The following is a 22312-nucleotide window of genomic DNA, read 5'->3' on the forward strand; positions in this document are numbered from 1 at the left end:
GAAAGCCAAGTCAGTCCACCACCAGACAGTGGGTTAAGGAGGTCAACCAGGAGCACAAAGGGACAGATACCCGCTCGCTGGAGAATATAGAGTGTACTAAAATTGTAAATAACCCTGTTGCTAAATGTTAAAATGTTTGCCAAAGTTACCTGCATGTTTATTGATAGTGTGTTTCAGTTTCTTGCAGCTACCGTAAGGACTCAAAGGTTATGGACTTTTATAACCGGGACCTTGTATGGACTGCATTCTGAGCCTAACCCAGGAATGAACTAAGACTGTGAAGGACTTGGGGTAGGACAGACCCCCACCTGGTTAAGGCTCCCGTTGTTTTGGTGATATGGACACCCGGTCACAGGCCACACTGTGACCTTAAGAACTCAATTTGTGCGTCGTCTGTCTATTAATGTTTTATTGTTATGTATATTATCTTTGTTTACTGTTTAGTCCCGGAGTACTAAATTTCACTAGGGGGGAATGTGTCACCCTACCTGGATGCCACAAGTGTAATAAAGCTGTGTCTGAGAGCAAGGGGGAGGTTCTCTGGTCAGGGGAACATTAGCATGCAATGCCTCCTGTCTCAGGCTAGTAGGGGGAGCAGGCTGCCCCTATAAAAGCTGGTACTGGGGACAGGGTTAGAGAGAACTGGATTGCCTGTCTCAGCTTTGAGACGTGTCCCAGAGTGGAGCAGGGACAGAAAGTTGCATTGTAACCTAAGAGGAAGTGTGGCAGTAGGAGAGAGCCACCAGCCAGAGACAAGAGGCGAAGAGAGCCTGTCTTGGCAGAGAAAAGACTTAATTTTACCAGACTTTGGTGTCTGAGGCTGGAAGGATTCCACATCCCCCAGCAGAGAACCAGCCCGCAAGGGACTGTACATTCCTTGGCCTAAGAAGCCTGGAGGCCCTGCCACAACCGAAGGGACCAGTAAAGCCGTACAAGGCTGGGAGCAGAAAGGAACCCACGTCGCAGGCCATACAGGCGAGAAAGCACGGAAGCTCGGAAACGTGGGCTGTTACCCTATAACGAGGAGATAGCCAGAAGGAGCGCAGAAAGCATGGTAGGCCTACACCCTCACCCTGACCAGGGCCAATTTCCCCGTTGCTCTCAGACATCCAGGTCCCCTCCTAGCCGGGACTGTTTGTGGGTCAGTTTACCTGTTCAAGTAAAGACCCTGGACTGCAACCTGTTGTCTGTGTGCTCCTTGCTCCTCCAGCACTATCATCACTGGGACTCTCACTACCATCACTCCCACCATCCACTATACTGCCCTGGGGCCGCACTCTTCCCGTGGGGAGTCACACTACCATAGCTGCACACCTCATCAGCCCCAGCGGTCTGCATGCAGCGGCGGTTCCTAATAACCGCAATCCACGGGTGGCGTAGTCGGACATAATCAATATAACGGACTACCACTGGCCTGACCACCCTGAGCCACGGAACCGGGTTGCCACTACTACTCCCATCGTTTCCCTAATTGCCCGGAACCGAGTGCCCCACGGCCCAGGGGGCGAGTCACGTGCAGGTCGCAGTAGCTTAACAAGACCGTTTAAATGCCCCTTGGAAGAGACATGCAGGTCGCAGTAGCTTAACAAGACGGTTTAAATGCCCCTTGGAACCTTGGAAGAGACGTGCAGGTTGCAGTAGCTTAACAAGACGGTTTAAATGCCCCTTGGAAAAGAGGTAGAGGTTACAGTAGATTAACAAGACGGTTTAAATGCCCCTTGGAAGAGCAGTGGCGGTAGCAGTAGCTTAACAAGACGGTTTAAATGCCCCTTGGAAGAGACGTGCAGGTCGCAGTAGCTTAACAATACGGTTTAAATGTCCCTTGGAAGAGACATGCAGGTCACAGTAGCTTAACAAGACTGTTAAAATGCCCGTTGGAAGAGCGGTGGCAGTAGCATTAGCTTAACAAGATGGTGTAAATGTCCCTTGGAAGACACGTGCAGGTCGCAGTAGCTTAACAAGACGGTTTAAATGCCCCTTGGAAGAGACGTGCAGGTCGCAGTAGCTTAACAAGACGGTTTAAATGCCCCCTGGAAGAGACATGCAGGTCGCAGTAGCTTAACAAGACTGTTATAATGCCCCTTGGAAGAGCGGTGGCGGTAGCTGTAGCTTAACAAGATGGTGTAAATGCCCCTTGGAAGAGACGTGCAGGTCGCAGCAGCTTTACAAGACGGTTTAAATGCCCCTTGGAAGAGACGTGCAGGTCGCAGTAGCTTAACAAGATGGTTTAAATGCCCCTTGGAAGAGACATGCAGGTCGCAGTAGCTTAACAAGACGGTTTAAATGCCCCTTGGAAGAGCGGAGGAGGTCGCAGTAGCTTAACAAGATGGTTTAAATGCCCCTTGGAAAAGACGTGCAAGTCGCAGTAGCTTAACAAGACGGATTAAATGCCCCTTGAAAGAGACGTGCAGGTCGAAGTAGCTTAACAAGACGGTTAAAATGCCCCTTGGAAGAGCGGTGGCAGTAGCAGTAGCTTAACAAGATGGTTTAAATGCTCCTTGGAAGAGACGTGCAGGTCGCAACAGCTTATCAAGACGGTATAAATGTCCCTTGGAAGAGACTTGCAGGTCACAGTAGCTTAACAAGACGGTTTAAATGCCCTTTGGAAGAGACGTGCAGGTTGCAGTAGCTTAACAAGACGGTTTAAATGCCCATTGTAAAAGAGGTGGAGGTTACAGTAGCTTAACAAGACGGTTTAAATGCCCGTTGAAAGAGACGTGCACGTCGCAGTAGCTTAACAAGACGGTTAAAATGCCCCTTGGAAGAGCAGTGGCAGTAGCAGTAGCTTAGCAAGACAGTTTAAATGCCCCTTGGAAGAGACGTGCAGGTCGCAGTAGCTTAACAAGACGGTTTAAATGCCCATTGGAAGAGACATGCAGGTCGCAGTAGCTTAACAAGACGGTTTAAATGGCCCTTGGAAGAGCGGTAAAGGTCGCAGTAGCTTAACAAGACCGTTTAAATGCCCCTTGGAAAAGACGTGCAAGGCGCAGTCGCTTAGCAAGACGGTTTAAATGCCCGTTGAAAGAGACATGCAAGTCGCTGTAGCTTAACAAGACGGTTAAAATGCCCCTTGGAAGAGCGGTGGCAGTAGCAGTAGCTTAACAAGACGGTTTAAATGCCCTTTGGAAGAGACGTGCAGGTCGCAGTAGATTAACAAGATGGTTTAAATGCCCCTTGGAAGAGCGGTGGAGGTCGCAGTAGTTTAACAAGACGGTTTAAATGCCCCTTGGAGGAGACGTGCAGGTCGCAGTAGCTTTTCAAGATGGTTTAAATGCCCCTTGGAAGAGACATGCAGGTCGCAGTAGCTTAACAAGACGGTTTAAATGCCCCTTGGAAGAGCGGTGGCGGTTGCAGTAGCTTAACAAGACAGTTTAAATGCCCCTTGAAAGAGACATGTAGGTCGCAGTAGCTTAACAAGACGGTTAAAATGCCCCTTGGAAGTGCGGTGGCGGTAGCAGTAGCTTAACAAGACGGTTTAAATGCCCATTGGAAGAGACGTGCAGGTCGCAGTAGCTTAACAAGACGGTTTAAATGCCCCTTGGAAGAGCGGTGGAGGTCGCAGTAGCTTAACAAGAAGGTTTAAATGCCCCTTGGAAGAGATGTGCAGGTCGCAGTAGCTTAACAAGACGGTTTAAATGCACCTTGGAAGAGACGTGGAGGTCGCAGTAGCTTAGCAAGACGGTTTAAATCCCCCTTGCAAGAGAAATGCAGGTTGCAGTAGCTTAACAAGACGGTTGAAATGTCCCTTGGAAGAGCAGTGGCGGTAGCAGTAGCTTAACAAGAGGGTTTAAATGACCCCTTGCAAAAGACGTGCATGTCGCAGTAGCTTAACATGACGGTTTAAATGCCCCTTGGAAAAGACGTGCAAGTCGCAGTAGCTTTTCAAGACGGTTTAAATGCCCCTTGGAAGAGACATGCAGGTCGCAGTAGCTTAACAAGACGGTTTAAATGCCCCTTGGTAGAGCTGTGGCGATTGCAGTAGCTTAACAAGACAGTTTAAATGCCCCTTGAAAGAGACATGCAGGTCGCAGTAGCTTAACAAGACGGTTAAAATGCCCCTTGGAAGTGCGGTGGCGGTAGCAGTAGCTTAACAAGACGGTTTAAATGCCCATTGTAAGAGACGTGCAGGTCGCAGTAGCTTAACAAGACGGTTTAAATGACCCCTTGGAAGAGCAGTAGCGGTCGCAGTAGCTTAACAAGACAGTTTAAATGCCCCTTGAAAGAGTCGTGCAGGTCGCAGTAACTTAACAAGACGGTTAAAGTGCCCCTTGGAAGTGCGGTGGCGGTAGCAGTAGCTTAATAAGACGGTTTAAATGCCCATTGGAAGAGACGTGCAGGTCGCAGTAGCATAACAAGACGGTTTAAATGCTCCTTGGAAGAGCGGTGGAGGTCGCAGTAGCTTAACAAGACTGTTTAAATGCCCCTTGGAAGAGACGTGCAGGTCGCAGTAGCATAACAAGAAGGTTTAAATTCCCTTTGGAAAAGATGTGTAGGTCGCAGTAGCTTAACAAGATCGTTTAAATGACCCCTTGCAAAAGACGTGCAAGTCGCAGTAGCTTAACATGACGGTTTAAATGACCCCTTGCAATAGACGTGCAGGTCGCAGTAGCTTAACAAGAAGGTTTAAATGCCCCTTGGAAGAGATGTGCAGGTCGCAGTAGCTTAACAAGACGGTTTAAATGCCCGTTGGTAGAGACATGTAGGTCGCAGTAGCTTAACAAGACTGTTTAAATGCCCCTTGGAAGAGACGTGCAGGTTGCAGTAGCTTAACAAGACGGTTTAAATGCCCCTTGGAAAAGAGGTGGAGGTTACAGTAGCTTAACAAGACGGTTTAAATGCCCGTTGAAAGAGAAGTGCAGGTCGCAGTAGCTTAACAAAACGGTTAAAATGCCCCTGGGAAGAGCGGTGGCGGTAGCAGTAGCTTAACAAGACGGTTTAAATGACCCTTGGAAGAGACGTGCAGGTCGCAGTAGCTTAACAAGACGGTTAAAGAGCCCCTTGGAAGTGCGATGGCGGTAGCAATAGCTTAACAAGACGGTTTAAATGCCCCTTGGAAGAGACATGCAGGTCGCAGTAGCTTAACAAGACGGATTAAATGCTCCTTGGAAGAGACGTGCAGGTTGCAGTAGCTTAACAAGACGGTTTAAATGACCCCTTTCAAAAGACGTGCAAATCGCAGTAGCTTAACATGACGGTTTAAATGCCCCTTGGAAAAGACGTGCAAGTCGCAGTAGCATTTCAAGACGGTTTAAATGCCCCTTGGAAGAGACATGCAGGTCGCAGTAGCTTAACAAGACGGTTTAAATGCCCCTTGGAAGAGCGGTAGCGGTCGCAGTAGCTTAACAAGACAGTTTAAATGCCACTTGAAAGAGACGTGCAGGTCGCAGTAGCTTACCAAGACGATTTAAATGCCCCTTGGAAGAGCGGTGGAGGTTGCAGTAGCTTAACAAGACTGTTTAAATGCCCCTTGGAAGAGACGTGCAGGTCGCAGTAGCTTAACAAGAAGGTTTAAATGCCCCTTGGAAGAGATGTGCAGGACGCAGTAGCTTAACAAGACGGTTTAAATGCCCCTTGGAAGAGACGTGCAGGTTGCAGTAGCTTAACAAGACACTTTAAATGCCCCTTGGAAAAGAGGTGGAGGTTACAGTAGCTTAACAAGACGGTTTAAATTCCCGTTGAAAGAGAAGTGCAGGTCGCAGTAGCTTAACAAAACGGTTAAAATGCCCCTGGGAAGAGCGGTGGCGGTAGCAGTAGCTTAACAAGACGGTTTAAATGCCCCTTGAAAGAGACGTGCAGGTCGCAGTAGCTTAACAAGATGGTTTATTTGCCCCTTGGAAGAGACATGCAGGTCGCAGTAGCTTAACAAGACGGTTTAAATGCCCATTGGAAGAGCGGTAAAGGTCGCAGTAGCTTAACAAGACGGTTTAAATGCCCCTTGGAAAAGACGTGCAAGGCGCAGTAGCTTAACAAGACGGTTTAAATGCCCCTTGGAAAAGACGTGCAAGTCGCAGTAGCTTTTCAAGATGGTTTAAATGCCCCTTGGAAGAGACATGCAGGTCGCGGTAGCTTAACAAGACGGTTTAAATGCCCCTTGGAAGAGCGGTAGCGGTCGCAGTAGCTTAACAAGACAGTTTAAATGCCCCTTGAAAGAGACGTGCAGGTCGCAGTAGCTTAATAAGACGGTTAAAGAGCCCCTTGGAAGTGCGGAGGCGGTAGCAGTAGCTTAACAAGTCGGTTTAAATGCCCCTTGGAAGAGACATGCCGGTCGCAGTAGCTTAACAAGACGGTTTAAATGCTCCTTGGAAGAGACGTGCAGGTTGCAGTAGCTTAACAAGACGGTTTAAATGCCCCTCGGAAAAGAGGTGGAGGTTATAGTAGCTTAACAAGACGGTTTAAATGCCCCTTGGAAGAGCGGTCGCGGTAGCAGTAGCTTAACATGACGGTTTAAATGACCCCTTGCAAAAGACGTGCAAGTCGCAGTAGCTTAACATGACGGTTTAAATGCCCCTTGGAAAAGACGTGCATGTCGCAGTAGCTCTTCAAGACGGTTTAAATGCCCCTTGGAAGAGACATGCAGGTCGCAGTAGCTTAACAAGACGGTTTAAATGCCCCTTGGACGAGCGATAGCGGTCGCAGTAGCTTAACAAGACAGTTTAAATGCCCCTTGAAAGAGACGTGCAGGTCGCAATAGCTTAACAAGACGGTTAAAGTGCCCCTTGGAAGTGCGGTCGCGGTAGCAGTAGCTTAACAAGACGGTTTAAATGCCCATTGGAAGAGACGTGCAGGTTGCAGTAGCTTAACAAGACGGTTTAAATGCCCCTTGGAAAAGAGGTGGAGGTTACAGTAGCTTAACAAGACGGTTTATATGCCCGTTGAAAGAGAAGTGCAAGTCGCAGTAGCTTAACAAAACGGTTAAAATGCCCCTGGGAAGAGCGGTGGCGGTAGCAGTAGCTTAACAATACGGTTTAAATGCCCCTTGGAAGAGACGTGCAGGTCGCAGTAGCTTAACAAGACGGTTTAAATGCCCCTTGGAAGAGACATGCAGGTCGCAGTAGCTTAACAAGACGGTTTAAATGCCCCTTGGAAGAGTGGTAAAGGTCGCAGTAGCTTAACAAGACCGTTTAAATGCCCCTTGGAAAGACGTGCAAGGCGTAGAAGCTTAACAAGACGGTTTAAATGCCCGTTGAAAGAGACGTGCAGGTCGCAGTAGCTTAACAAGATGGTTAAAATGCCCCTTGGAAGAGTGGTGGCAGTAGCAGTAGCTTAACAAGACGGTTTAAATGCTCTTTGGAAGAGACGTGGAGGTCGCAGAAGCTTAACAAGATGGTTTAAATGCCCCTTGGAAGAGCGGTGGAGGTCGCAGTAGCTTAACAAGACGGTTTAAATGCCCCTTGGTTGAGACATGCAGGTCGCAGCAGCTTAACAAGAATGCTTAAATGTCCCTTGGAAAAGTGGTGGAGGTTACAGTAGCTTAACAAGACGGTTTAAATGCCCCTTGGAAAAGACATGCAAGTCGCCGTAGTTTAACAAGATGGTTTAAATGCCCCTTGGTAGAGACGTGCAGGTTGCAGTAGCTGAACAAGATGGTTTAAATGCCCCTTGGAAAAGTGGTGGAGGGTACAGTAGCTTAACAAGACGGTTTAAATGCCCCTTGGAAAAGACGTGCAAGTCGCAGTAGCTTAACAAGACGGTTTAAATGCCCCTTGGAAGAGACGTGCAGGTCGCAGTAGCTTTTCAAGACGGTTTAAATGCCCCTTGTAAAAAACATGCAGGTCGCAGTAGCTTAACAAGACGGTTTAAATGCCCCTTGGAAAAGTGGTGGAGGTTACAGTAGCTTAACAAGACGGTTTAAATGCCCCTTGGAAGAGACGTGCAGGTCGCAGTAGCTTAACAAGACGGTTAAATTGCCCCTTGGAAGAGCGGTGGCGGTAGCAGTAGCTTAACAAGATGGTTTAAATGCCCCTTGGAAGAAACGTGCAGGTCGCAGTAGCTTAATAAGGTGGTTTAAATGCCCCTTGGAAGAGCGGTGGAGGTCGCAGTAGCTTAACAAGACGGTTTAAATGCCCCTTGGAAGAGACATGCAGGTCGCAGAAGCTTAACAAGACGGTTTAAATGCCCCTTGGAAGAGACGTGCAGGTCGCAGTAGCTTAACAAGACCGTTTAAATGCCCCTTGGAAGAGACTTGCAGGTCGCAGTAGCTTAACAAGACGGTTTAAATGCCCCTTGGAACAGACATGCAGGTCGCAGCAGCTTAACAAGACGGTTTAAATGCCCCTTGGAAGAGACGTGCAGGTCGCAGTAGCTTAACAAGACGGTTTAAATGCCCATTGGAAGAGACGTGCAGGTCGCAGTAGCTTAACAAGACGGTTTAAATGCCCCTTGGAAGAGCGGTGGAGGTCGCAGTAGCATAACAAGAAGGTTTAAATGCCCCTTGGAAGAGATGTGCAGGTCGCAGAAGCTTAACAAGACGGTTTAAATGCACCTTGAAAGAGACGTGGAGGTCGCAGTAGCTTAGCAAGATGGTTTAAATGCCCCTTGCAAGAGAAATGCAGGTTGCAGTAGCTTAACAAGACGGTTGAAATGTCCCTTGGAAGAGCAGTGGCGGTAGCAGTAGCTTAACAAGAGGGTTTAAATGACCCCTTGCAAAAGACGTGCAAGTCGCAGTAGCTTAACATGACGGTTTAAATGCCGCTTGGAAAAGACGTGCATGTCGCAGTAGCTTAACAAGACGGTTTAAATGCCCCTTGGAAGAGCAGAAAGGTCGCAGTAGCTTAACAAGACGGTTTAAATGCCCCTTGGAAGAGACGTGCAGGTCGCAGTAGCTTAAAAAGACGGTTAAAATGCCCCTTGGAAGAGCGCTGGCGGTAGCAGTAGCTTAACAAGATGGTTTAAATGCCCCTTGGAAGAGAAGTGCAGGTCGTAGTAGCTTAACAAGGCGTTTTAAATGCCCCTTGGAAGAGCGGTGGAGGTCGCAATAGCTTAACAAGACGGTTTAAATGCCCCTTGGAAGAGACATGCAGGTCGCAGAAGCTTAACAAGACGGTTTAAATGCCCCTTGGAATAGACGTGTAGGTCGCAGTAGCTTAACAAGACCGTTTAAATGCCCCTTGGAAGAGACTTGCAGGTCGCAGTAGTTTAACAAGACGGTTTAAATGCCCTTTGGAAGAGACGTGCAGGTCGCAGTAGCTTAAAAAGACGGTTTAAATGCCCCTTGGAAGAGACGTGCAGGTCGCAGTAGCTTAACAAGACGGTTTAAATGCCCCTTGCAAGAGACATGCAGGTCGAAGTAGCTTAACAAGACAGTTTAAATGCCCCTTGGATGAGACGTGCAGGTTGCAGTAGCTTAACATGACCGTTTAAATGCCCATTGGAAGAGACGTGCAGGTCGCAGTAGCTTTACAAGACGGTTTAAATGCCCCTTGGAAGAGCGGTGGAGGTTGCAGTAGCTTAACAAGAAGGTTTAAATGCCCCTTGGAAGAGATGTGAAGGTCGCAGTAGCTTAACAAGACGGTTTAAATGCACCTTGAAAGAGACGTGGAGGTCGCAGTAGCTTAGTAAGACGGTTTAAATGCCCCTTGCAAGAGAAATGCAGGTTGCAGTAGCTTAACAAGACGGTTGAAATGTCCCTTGGAAGAGCAGTGGCGGTAGCAGTAGCTTAACAAGAGGGTTTAAATGACCCCTTGCAAAAGACGTGCAAGTCGCAGTAGCTTAACATGACGGTTTAAATGCCGCTTGGAAAAGACGTGCATGTCGCAGTAGCTTAACAAGACGGTTTAAATGCCCCTTGGAAGAGCAGAAAGGTCGCAGTAGCTTAACAAGACGGTTTAAATGCCCCTTGGAAGAGACGTGCAGGTCGCAGTAGCTTAAAAAGACGGTTAAAATGCCCCTTGGAAGAGCGCTGGCGGTAGCAGTAGCTTAACAAGATGGTTTAAATGCCCCTTGGAAGAGAAGTGCAGGTCGTAGTAGCTTAACAAGGCGTTTTAAATGCCCCTTGGAAGAGCGGTGGAGGTCGCAATAGCTTAACAAGACGGTTTAAATGCCCCTTGGAAGAGACATGCAGGTCGCAGAAGCTTAACAAGACGGTTTAAATGCCCCTTGGAATAGACGTGTAGGTCGCAGTAGCTTAACAAGACCGTTTAAATGCCCCTTGGAAGAGACTTGCAGGTCGCAGTAGTTTAACAAGACGGTTTAAATGCCCTTTGGAAGAGACGTGCAGGTCGCAGTAGCTTAAAAAGACGGTTTAAATGCCCCTTGGAAGAGACGTGCAGGTCGCAGTAGCTTAACAAGACGGTTTAAATGCCCCTTGCAAGAGACATGCAGGTCGAAGTAGCTTAACAAGACAGTTTAAATGCCCCTTGGATGAGACGTGCAGGTTGCAGTAGCTTAACATGACCGTTTAAATGCCCATTGGAAGAGACGTGCAGGTCGCAGTAGCTTTACAAGACGGTTTAAATGCCCCTTGGAAGAGCGGTGGAGGTTGCAGTAGCTTAACAAGAAGGTTTAAATGCCCCTTGGAAGAGATGTGAAGGTCGCAGTAGCTTAACAAGACGGTTTAAATGCACCTTGAAAGAGACGTGGAGGTCGCAGTAGCTTAGTAAGACGGTTTAAATGCCCCTTGCAAGAGAAATGCAGGTTGCAGTAGCTTAACAAGACGGTTGAAATGTCCCTTGGAAGAGCAGTGGCGGTAGCAGTAGCTTAACAAGAGGGTTTAAATGACCCCTTGCAAAAGACGTGCAAGGAGCAGTAGCTTAACAAGACGGTTTAAATGCCCCTTGGAAGAGACGTGCAGGTCGCAGTAGCTTAACAAGATGTTTTAAATGCCCCTTGGAAAAGACGTGCAAGGAGCAGTAGCTTAACAAGACGGTTTAAATGTCCCTTGGAAAAGATGTGCAAGGAGCAGTAGCTTAACAAGACTGTTTAAATGCCCCTTGGAAAAGACGTGCAAGTCGCAGTAGCTTTTCAAGATGGTTTAAATGCCCCTTGGAAGAGACATGCAGGTCGCAGTAGCTTAACAAGACGGTTTAAATGCCCCTTGGAAGAGCGGTAGTGGTCGCAGTAGCTTAACAAGACAGTTTAGATGCACCTTGAAAGAGACGTGCAGGTCGCAGTAGCTTAACAAGACGGTTAAAGAGCCCCTTGGAAGTGCGGTGGCGGTAGCAGTAGCTTAACAAGACGGTTTAAATGCCCCTTGGAAGAGACATGCAGGTCGCAGTAGCTTAACAAAACGGTTTAAATGCTCCTTGGAAGAGACGTGCAGCTTGCAGTAGCTTAACAAGACGGTTTAAATGCCCCTTGGAAAAGAGGTGGAGGTTACAGTAGCTTAACAAGACGGTTTAAATGCCCCTTGGAAGAGCGGTCGCGGTAGCAGTATCTTAACATGACGGTATAAATGACCCCTTGCAAAAGACGTGCAAGTCGCAGTAGCTTAGCAAGACGGTTTAAATGCCCCTTGCAAGAGAAATGCAGGTTGCAGTAGCTTAACAAGACGGTTGAAATGTCCCTTGGAAGAGCAGTGGCGGTAGCAGTAGCTTAACAAGAGGGTTTAAATGACCCCTTGCAAAAGACGTGCAAGTCGCAGTAGCTTAACATGACTGTTTAAATGCCCCTTGGAAAAGACGTGCAAGTCGCAGTAGCTTTTCAAGATGGTTTAAATGCCCCTTGGAAGAGACATGCAGGTCGCAGTAGTTTAACAAGACGGTTTAAATGCCCCTTGGAAGAGCAGTAGCGGTCGCAGTGGCTTAACAAGACAGTTTAAATGCCCCTTGAAAGAGACGTGCAGGTCGCAGTAACTTAACAAGACGGTTAAAGTGCCCCTTGGAAGTGCGGTGGCGGTAACAGTAGCTTAACAAGACGGTTTAAATGCCCATTGGAGGAGATGTGCAGGTCGCAGTAGCTTAACAAGACGGTTTAAATGCCCTTTGGAAGAGCGGTGGAGGTCGCAGTAGCTTAACAAGACTGTTTAAATGCCCCTTGGAAGAGACGTGCAGGTCGCAGTAGCTTAACAAGAAGGTTTAAATGCCCTTTGGAAGAGATGTGTAGGTCGCAGTAGCTTAACAAGATGCTTTAAATGCCCCTTGGAAGAGACATGCAGGTCGCAGTAGCTTAACAAGACGGTTTAAATGCCCATTGGAAGAGCGGTAGCGGTCGCAGTAGCTTAACAAGACAGTTTAAATGCCCCTTGAAGGAGACGTGCAGGTCGCAGTAGCTTAAGAAGACGTTTAAACAGCCCATTGGATGTGCGGTGGCGGTAGCAGTAGCTTAACAAGACGGTTTAAATGCCCCCTGGAAGAGACATGCAGGTCGCAGTAGCTTAACAAGACGGTTTAAATGCTCCTTGGAAGAGACGTGCGGGTTGCAGTAGCTTAACAAGACGGTTTAAATGCCCCTTGGAAAAGAGGTGGAGGTTACAGTAGCTTAACAAGACGGTTTAAATGCCCCTTGGAAGAGCGGTCGCAGTAGCAGTAGCTTAACATGACGGTTTAAATGACCCCTTGCAAAAGACGTGCAAGTCGCAGTAGCTAAACATGACGGTTTAAATTCCCCTTGGAAAAGACGTGCAAGTCGCAGTAGCTTTTCAAGACGGTTTAAATGCCCCTTGGAAGAGACATGCAGGTCGCAGTAGCTTAACAAGACGGTTTAAATGCCCCTTGGAAGAGCGGTAGCAGTCGCAGTAGCTTAACAAGACAGTTTAAATGCCACTTGAAAGAGACGTGCAGGTCGCAGTAGCTTAACAAGACGGTTAAAGTGCCCCTTGGAAGTGCGTTGGCGGTAGCAGTAGCTAAACAAGACGGTTTAAATGCCCATTTGAAGAGACGTGCAGGTCGCAGTAGCTTAACAAGAAGGTTTAAATGCCCCTTGGAAGAGATGTGCAGGTCGCAGTAGCTTAACAAGACGGTTTAAATGCCACTTGGTAGAGACAGCAGGTGGCAGTAACTTAACAAGACGGTTTAAATGCCCCTTGGAAGAGACGTGCAGGTTGCTGTAGCTTAACAAGACAGTTTAAATGCCCCTTGGAAAAGAGGTGGAGGTTACAGTAGCTTAACAACACGGTTTAAATGCCCGTTGAAAGAGAAGTGCAGGTCGCAGTAGCTTAACAAAACGGTTAAAATGCACCTGGGAAGAGCGGTGGCGGTAGCAGTAGCCTAACAAGACGGTTTAAATGCCCCTTGGAAGAGACGTGCAGGTCGCAGTAGCTTAACAAGATGGTTTAAATGCCCCTTGGAAAAGACGTGCAAGGAGCAGTAGCTTAACAAGACGGTTTAAATGTCCCTTGGAAAAGACGTGCAAGGAGCAGTAGCTTAACAAGACTGTTTAAATGCCCCTTGGAAAAGACGTGCAAGTCGCAGTAGCTTTTCAAGATGGTTTAAATGCCCCTTGGAAGAGACATGCAGGTCGCAGTAGCTTAACAAGACGGTTTAAATGCCCCTTGGAAGAGCGGTAGCGGTCGCAGTAGCTTAACAAGACAGTTTAGATGCCCCTTGAAAGAGACGTGCAGGTCGCAGTAGCTTAACAAGACGGTTAAAGAGCCCCTTGGAAGTGCGGTCGCGGTAGCAGTAGCTTAACATGACGATTTAAATGACCCCTTGCAAAAGACGTGCAAGTCGCAGTAGCTTAACATGACGGTTTAAATGCCCCTTGGAAAAGACGTGCAAGTCGCAGTAGCTTTTCAAGACGGTTTAAGTGCCCCTTGGAAGAGACATGCAGGTCGCAGTAGCTTAACAAGAAGGTTTAAATGCCCCTTGGAAGAGCGGTAGCAGTAGCTTAACAAGACAGTTTAAATGCCCTTTGGAAGAGACGTGTAGGTCGCAGTAGCTTAACAAGATGGTTTAAATGCCCCTTGGAAAAGACGTGCAAGGAGCAGTAGCTTAACAAGACGGTTTAAATGTCACTTGGAAAAGACGTGCAAGGAGCAGTAGCTTAACAAGACTGTTTAAATGCCCCTTGGAAAAGACGTGCAAGTCGCAGTAGCTTTTCAAGATGGTTTAAATGCCCCTTGGAAGAGACATGCAGGTCGCAGTAGCTTAAAAAGACGGTTTAAATGCCCCTTGGAAGAGCAGTAGCGGTCGCAGTAGCTTAACAAGACAGTTTAGATGCCCCTTGAAAGAGACGTGCAGGTCGCAGTAGCTTAACAAGACGGTTAAAGAGCCCCTTGGAAGTGCGGTCGCGGTAGCAGTAGCTTAACATGATGATTTAAATGACCCCTTGCAAAAGACGTGCAAGTCGCAGTAGCTTAACATGACGGTTTAAATGCCCCTTGGAAAAGACGTGTAAGTCGCAGTAGCTTTTCAAGACGGTTTAAGTGCCCCTTGGAAGAGACATGCAGGTCGCAGTAGCTTAACAAGAAGGTTTAAATGCCCCTTGGAAGAGCGGTAGCAGTAGCTTAACAAGACAGTTTAAATGCCCCTTGAAAGAGACGTGCAGGTCTCACTAGCTTAACAAGACGATTAAAGTGCCCATTGGAAGTGAGGTCGCGGTAGCAGTAACTTAACAAGACGGTTTAAATGCCCCTTGGAAGAGACGTGCAGGTTGCAGTAGCTTAAAAAGACGGTTTAAATGCCCCTTGGAAAAGAGGTGGAGGTTACAGTAGCTTAACAAGACGGTTTAAATGCCCGTTGAAAGAGAAGTGCAGGTCGCAGTAGCTTAACAAAACGGTTAAAATGCCCCTGGGAAGAGCGGTGGCGGTAGCAGTAGCTTAACAAGACTGTTTAAATGCCCCTTGGAAGAGACGTGCAGGTCGCAGTAGCTTAACAAGATGGTTTAATTGCCCCTTGGAAGAGACAGGCAGGTCGCAGTAGCTTAACAAGACGGTTTAAATGCCCCTTGGAAGAGCAGAAAGGTCGCAGTAGCTTAACAAGACGATTTAAATGACCCTTGGAAAAGACGTGCAAGGCGCAGTAGCTTAACAAGACGGTTTAAATGACGCTTGGAAAAGACGTGCAAGTCGCAGTAGCTTTTCAAGATGGTTTAAATGCCCGTTGGAAGAGACATGCAGGTCGCAGTAGCTTAACAAGACGGTTTAAATGCCCCTTGGAAGAGCGGTAGCGGTCGCAGTAGCTTAACAAGACAGTTTAAATGCCCCTTGAAAGAGACGTGCAGGTCGCAGTAGCTTAACAAGACGGTTAAAGAGCCGCTTGGAAGTGCGGTGGCGGTAGCAGTAGCTTAACAAGACGGTTAAAAATGCCCCTTGGAAGAGACATGCAGGTCACAGTAGCTTAACAAGACGGTTTAAATGCTCCTTGGAAGAGACGTGCAGGTTGCAGTAGCTTAACAAGACAGTTTAAATGCTCCTTGGAAAAGAGGTGGAGGTTACAGTTGCTTAACAAGACGGTTTAAATGCCCCTTGGAAGAGCGGTCGCGGTAGCAGTAGCTTAACATGACGGTTTAAATGACCCCTTGCAAAAGACGTGCAAGTCGCAGTAGCTTAACATGACGGTTTAAATGCCCCTTGGAAAAGACGTGCAAGTCGCAGTAGCTTTTCAAGACGGTTTAAATGCCCCTTGGAAAAGACATGCAGGTCGCAGTAGCTTAACAAGATGGTTTAAATGCCCCTTGGAAGAGCGATAGCGGTCGCAGTAGCTTAACAAGACAGTTTAAATGCCCCTTGGAAGAGACGTGCAGGTCGCAGTAGCTTAACAAGACGGTTAAAGTGCCCCTTGGAAGTGCTGTCGCGGTAGCAGTAGCTTAACAAGACGGTTTAAATGCCCATTGGAAGAGACGCGCAGGTCGCAGTAGCTTAACAAGACGGTTTAAATGCCCCTTGGAAGAGCGGTGGAGGTCGCAGTAGATTAAAAAAGACTCTTTAAATGCCCCTTGGAAGAGACGTGCAGGTCGCAGTAGTTTAACAAGAAGGTTTAAATGCCCTTTGGAAGAGATGTGTAGGTCGCAGTAGCTTAACAAGACGATTTAAATGACCCTTGGAAGAGACATGCAGGTCGCAGTAGCTTAACAAGACGGTTTAAATGCCCCTTGGAAGAGCGATAGCGGTCGCAGTAGCTTAACAAGACGGTTTAAATGCCCCTTGAAAGAGACGTGCAGGTCGCAGTAGCTTAACAAGACGGTTAAAGAGCCCCTTGGAAGTGCGGTGGCGGTAGCAGTAGCTTAACAAGACGGTTTAAATGCCCCGTGGAAGAGACATGCAGGTCGCAGTAGCTTAACAAGACGGTTTAAATACTCCTTGGAAGAGACGTGCAGGTTGCAGTAGCTTAACAAGACGGTTTAAATGCCCCTTGGAAAAGAGGTGGAGGTTACAGTAGCTTAACAAGATGGTTTAAATGCCCCTTGGAAGAGCGGTCGCAGTAGCAGTAGCTTAACATGACGGTTTAAATGACCCCTTGCAAAAGACGTGCAAGTCGCAGTAGCTTAACATGACGGTTTAAATGCCCCTTGGAAAAGACGTGCAGGTCGCAGTAGCTTAACAAGACGGTTTAAATGCCCCTTGGAAGAGCAGAAAGGTCGCAGTAGCTTAACAAGACGGTTTAAATGCCCCTTGGAAAAGAAGTGCAAGGCGCAGTAGCTTAACAAGACAGTTTAAATGCCCCTTGGAAAAGACGTGCAAGTCGCAGTAGCTTTTCAAGATGGTTTAAATGCCCCTTGGAAGAGAAATGCAGGTCGCAGTGGCTTAACAAGACGGTTTAAATGCCCCTTGGAAGAGCGGTAGCGGTCGCAGTAGCTTAACAAGACAGTTTAAATGCCACTTGAAAGAGACGTGCAGGTCGCAGTAGCTTAACAAGACGGTTAAAGAGCCCCTTGGAAGTGCGGTGGCGGTAGCAGTAGCTTAACAAGACGGTTTAAATGCCCCTTGGAAGAGACATGCAGGTCGCAGTAGCTTAACAAGACGGTTTAAATGCTCCTTGGAAGAGACGTGCAGGTTGCAGTAGCTTAACAAGACGGTTTAAATGCCCCTTGGAAAAGAGGTGGAGGTTACAGGAGCTTAACAAGACAGTTTAAATGCCCCTTGGAAGATCGGTCGCGGTAGCAGTAGCTTAACATGACGGTTTAAATGACCCCTTGCAAAAGACGTGCAAGTCGCAGTAGCTTAACATGACGGTTTAAATGCCCCTTGGAAAAGACGTGCAAGTCGCAGTAGCTTTTCAAGACGGTTTAAATGCCCCTTGGAAGAGAAATGCAGGTCGCAGTAGCTTAACAAGACGGTTAAAGTGCCCCTTGAAAGAGACGTGCAGGTCGCAGTAGCTTAACAAGACGGTTAAAGTGCCCCTTGGAAGTGCGGTCGCGGTAGCAGTAGCTTAACAAGACTGTTTAAATGCCCATTGGAAGAGACGTGCAGGTCGCAGTAGCTTAACAAGACGGTTTAAATGCCCCTTGGAAGACACGTGCAGGTTGCAGTAGCTTAAAAAGAAGGTTTAAATGCCCCTTGGAAGAGATGTGCAGGTCGCAGTAGCTTAACAAGACGGTTTAAATGCCCCTTGGTAGAGACATGCAGGTCGCAGTAGCTTAACAAGACGGTTTAAATGCCCCTTGGAAGAGACGTGCAGGTTTTTGTAGCTTTACAAGACGGTTTAAATGCCCCTTGGAAAAGAGGTGGAGTTTACAGTAGCTTAACAAGACGGTTTAAATGCCCGTTGAAAGAGAAGTGCAGGTCGCAGTAGCTTAACAAAACGTTTAAAATGCCCCTGGGAAGAGCGGTGGCGGTAGCAGTAGCTTAACAAGACGGTTTAAATGCCCCTTGGAAGAGACGTGCAGGTCGCAGTAGCTTAACAAGATGGTTTAAATGCCCCTTGGAAGAGACATGCAGGTCGCAGTAGCTTAAGAAGACGGTTTAAATGCCCCTTGGAGGAGCCGTAAAGGTCGCAGTAGCTTAACAAGTCTTTTTAAATGCCCCTTGGAAAAGACGTGCAAGGCGCAGTAGCTTAGCAAGAGCGTTTAAATGCCCCTTGGAAAAGACGTGCAAGTCGAAGTAACTTTTCAAGAAGGTTTAAATGCCCCCTGGAAGAGACATGCAGGTCGCAGTAGCTTAACAAGACGGTTTAAATGCCACTTGGAAGAGCGGTAGCGGTCGCAGTAGCTTAACAAGACAGTTTAAATGCCCCTTGAAAGAGACGTGCAGGTCGCAGTAGCTTAACAAGACGGTTAAAGAGCCCCTTGGAAGTGCGGTGGCGGTAGCAGTAGCTTAATAAGACGGTTTAAATGCCCCTTGGAAGAGACATGCAGGTCTCAGTAGCTTAACAAGACAGTTTAAATGCTCCTTGGAAGAGACGTGCAGGTTGCAGTAGCTTAACAAGACGGTTTAAATGCCACTTGGAAAAGAGGTGGAGGTTACAGGAGCTTAACAAGACGGTTTAAATGACCCTTGGAAGAGCGGTCGCGGTAGCAGTAGCTTAACAAGACAGTTTAAATGCCCATTGGAAGAGACGTGCAGGTCGCAGTAGCTTAACAAGACGGTTTAAATGCACCTTGGAAGAGCGGTGGAGGTCGCAGTAGCTTAACAAGACGGTTTAAATGCCCCTTGGAAGAGACGTGTAGGTCGCAGTAGCTTAACAAGACGGTTAAAATGCCCCTTGGAAGAGCGGTGGCGGTAGCAGTAGCTTAACAAGATGGTTTAAATGCCCCTTGGAAGAGACGTGCAGGTCGTAGTAGCTTAACAAGACGGTTTAAATGCCCCTTGGAAGAGCGGTGGAGGTCGCAGTAGCTTAACAAGACGGTTTAAATGCCCCTTGGAAGAGACATGCAGGTCGCAGCAGCTTAACAAGACGACTTAAATGCCCCTTGGAAGAGACGTGCAGGTTGCAGTAGCTTAACAAGACCGTTTAAATGCCCCTTGGAAGAGACATGCAGGTCGCAGTAGCTTAACAAGACGGTTTAAATGCCCCTTGTAAGAGACGTGCAGGTTGCAGTAGCTTAACAAGACGGTTTAAATGCCCCTTGGAAGAGACATGCAGGTCGCAGTAGCTTAACAAGACAGTTTAAATGCCCCTTGGAAGAGCGGTAGCAGTAGCTTAACAAGACAGTTTAAATGCCCCTTGAAAGAGACGTGCAGGTCTCACTAGCTTAACAAGACGATTAAAGTGCCCATTGGAAGTGAGGTCGCGGTAGCAGTAACTTAACAAGACGGTTTAAATGCCCCTTGGAAGAGACGTGCAGGTTGCAGTAGCTTAAAAAGACGGTTTAAATGCCCCTTGGAAAAGAGGTGGAGGTTACAGTAGCTTAACAAGACGGTTTAAATGCCCGTTGAAAGAGAAGTGCAGGTCGCAGTAGCTTAACAAAACGGTTAAAATGCCCCTGGGAAGAGCGGTGGCGGTAGCAGTAGCTTAACAAGACTGTTTAAATGCCCCTTGGAAGAGACGTGCAGGTCGCAGTAGCTTAACAAGATGGTTTAATTGCCCCTTGGAAGAGACAGGCAGGTCGCAGTAGCTTAACAAGACGGTTTAAATGCCCCTTGGAAGAGCAGAAAGGTCGCAGTAGCTTAACAAGACGGTTTAAATGACCCTTGGAAAAGACGTGCAAGGCGCAGTAGCTTAACAAGACGGTTTAAATGACCCTTGGAAAAGACGTGCAAGTCGCAGTAGCTTTTCAAGATGGTTTAAATGCCCGTTGGAAGAGACATGCAGGTCGCAGTAGCTTAACAAGACGGTTTAAATGCCCCTTGGAAGAGCGGTAGCGGTCGCAGTAGCTTAACAAGACAGTTTAAATGCCCCTTGAAAGAGACGTGCAGGTCGCAGTAGCTTAACAAGACGGTTAAAGAGCCCCTTGGAAGTGCGGTGGCGGTAGCAGTAGCTTAACAAGACGGTTAAAAATGCCCCTTGGAAGAGACATGCAGGTCACAGTAGCTTAACAAGACGGTTTAAATGCTCCTTGGAAGAGACGTGCAGGTTGCAGTAGCTTAACAAGACAGTTTAAATGCTCCTTGGAAAAGAGGTGGAGGTTACAGTTGCTTAACAAGACGGTTTAAATGCCCCTTGGAAGAGCGGTCGCGGTAGCAGTAGCTTAACATGACGGTTTAAATGACCCCTTGCAAAAGACTTGCAAGTCGCAGTAGCTTAACATGACGGTTTAAATGCCCCTTGGAAAAGACGTGCAAGTCGCAGTAGCTTTTCAAGACGGTTTAAATGCCCCTTGGAAAAGACATGCAGGTCGCAGTAGCTTAACAAGATGGTTTAAATGCCCCTTGGAAGAGCGATAGCGGTCGCAGTAGCTTAACAAGACAGTTTAAATGCCCCTTGGAAGAGACGTGCAGGTCGCAGTAGCTTAACAAGACGGTTAAAGTGCCCCTTGGAAGTGCTGTCGCGGTAGCAGTAGCTTAACAAGACGGTTTAAATGCCCATTGGAAGAGACGCGCAGGTCGCAGTAGCTTAACAAGACGGTTTAAATGCCCCTTGGAAGAGCGGTGGAGGTCGCAGTAGCTTAAAAAGACTCTTTAAATGCCCCTTGGAAGAGACGTGCAGGTCGCAGTAGTTTAACAAGAAGGTTTAAATGCCCTTTGGAAGAGATGTGTAGGTCGCAGTAGCTTAACAAGACGATTTAAATGACCCTTGGAAGAGACATGCAGGTCGCAGTAGCTTAACAAGACGGTTTAAATGCCCCTTGGAAGAGCGATAGCGGTCGCAGTAGCTTAACAAGACAGTTTAAATGCCCCTTGAAAGAGACGTGCAGGTCGCAGTAGCTTAACAAGACGGTTAAAGAGCCCCTTGGAAGTGCGGTGGCGGTAGCAGTAGCTTAACAAGACGGTTTAAATGCCCCGTGGAAGAGACATGCAGGTCGCAGTAGCTTAACAAGACGGTTTAAATACTCCTTGGAAGAGACGTGCAGGTTGCAGTAGCTTAACAAGACGGTTTAAATGCCCCTTGGAAAAGAGGTGGAGGTTACAGTAGCTTAACAAGATGGTTTAAATGCCCCTTGGAAGAGCGGTCGCAGTAGCAGTAGCTTAACATGACGGTTTAAATGACCCCTTGCAAAAGACGTGCAAGTCGCAGTAGCTTAACATGACGGTTTAAATGCCCCTTGGAAAAGACGTGCAGGTCGCAGTAGCTTAACAAGACGGTTTAAATGCCCCTTGGAAGAGCAGAAAGGTCGCAGTAGCTTAACAAGACGGTTTAAATGCCCCTTGGAAAAGAAGTGCAAGGCGCAGTAGCTTAACAAGACAGTTTAAATGCCCCTTGGAAAAGACGTGCAAGTCGCAGTAGCTTTTCAAGATGGTTTAAATGCCCTTTGGAAGAGAAATGCAGGTCGCAGTGGCTTAACAAGACGGTTTAAATGCCCCTTGGAAGAGCGGTAGCGGTCGCAGTAGCTTAACAAGACAGTTTAAATGCCACTTGAAAGAGACGTGCAGGTCGCAGTAGCTTAACAAGACGGTTAAAGAGCCCCTTGGAAGTGCGGTGGCGGTAGCAGTAGCTTAACAAGACGGTTTAAATGCCCCTTGGAAGAGACATGCAGGTCGCAGTAGCTTAACAAGACGGTTTAAATGCTCCTTGGAAGAGACGTGCAGGTTGCAGTAGCTTAACAAGACGGTTTAAATGCCCCTTGGAAAAGAGGTGGAGGTTACAGGAGCTTAACAAGACAGTTTAAATGCCCCTTGGAAGATCGGTCGTGGTAGCAGTAGCTTAACATGACGGTTTAAATGACCCCTTGCAAAAGACGTGCAAGTCGCAGTAGCTTAACATGACGGTTTAAATGCCCCTTGGAAAAGACGTGCAAGTCGCAGTAGCTTTTCAAGACGGTTTAAATGCCCCTTGGAAGAGAAATGCAGGTCGCAGTAGCTTAACAAGACGGTTAAAGTGCCCCTTGAAAGAGACGTGCAGGTCGCAGTAGCTTAACAAGACGGTTAAAGTGCCCCTTGGAAGTGCGGTCGCGGTAGCAGTAGCTTAACAAGACTGTTTAAATGCCCATTGGAAGAGACGTGCAGGTCGCAGTAGCTTAACAAGACGGTTTAAATGCCCCTTGGAAGACACGTGCAGGTCGCAGTAGCTTAAAAAGAAGGTTTAAATGCCCCTTGGAAGAGATGTGCAGGTCGCAGTAGCTTAACAAGACGGTTTAAATGCCCCTTGGTAGAGACATGCAGGTCGCAGTAGCTTAACAAGACGGTTTAAATGCCCCTTGGAAGAGACGTGCAGGTTTTTGTAGCTTTACAAGACGGTTTAAATGCCCCTTGGAAAAAAAGGTGGAGTTTACAGTAGCTTAACAAGACGGTTTAAATGCCCGTTGAAAGAGAAGTGCAGGTCGCAGTAGCTTAACAAAACGTTTAAAATGCCCCTGGGAAGAGCGGTGGCGGTAGCAGTAGCTTAACAAGACGGTTTAAATGCCCCTTGGAAGAGACGTGCAGGTCGCAGTAGCTTAACAAGATGGTTTAAATGCCCCTTGG

The sequence above is a fragment of the Phyllobates terribilis genome, unplaced genomic scaffold (assembly GCF_046119375.1).
Source record: "Phyllobates terribilis strain yellow unplaced genomic scaffold, ASM4611937v1 Scaffold_1__5_contigs__length_1240528914, whole genome shotgun sequence".
Taxonomy (NCBI): domain Eukaryota; kingdom Metazoa; phylum Chordata; class Amphibia; order Anura; family Dendrobatidae; genus Phyllobates; species Phyllobates terribilis.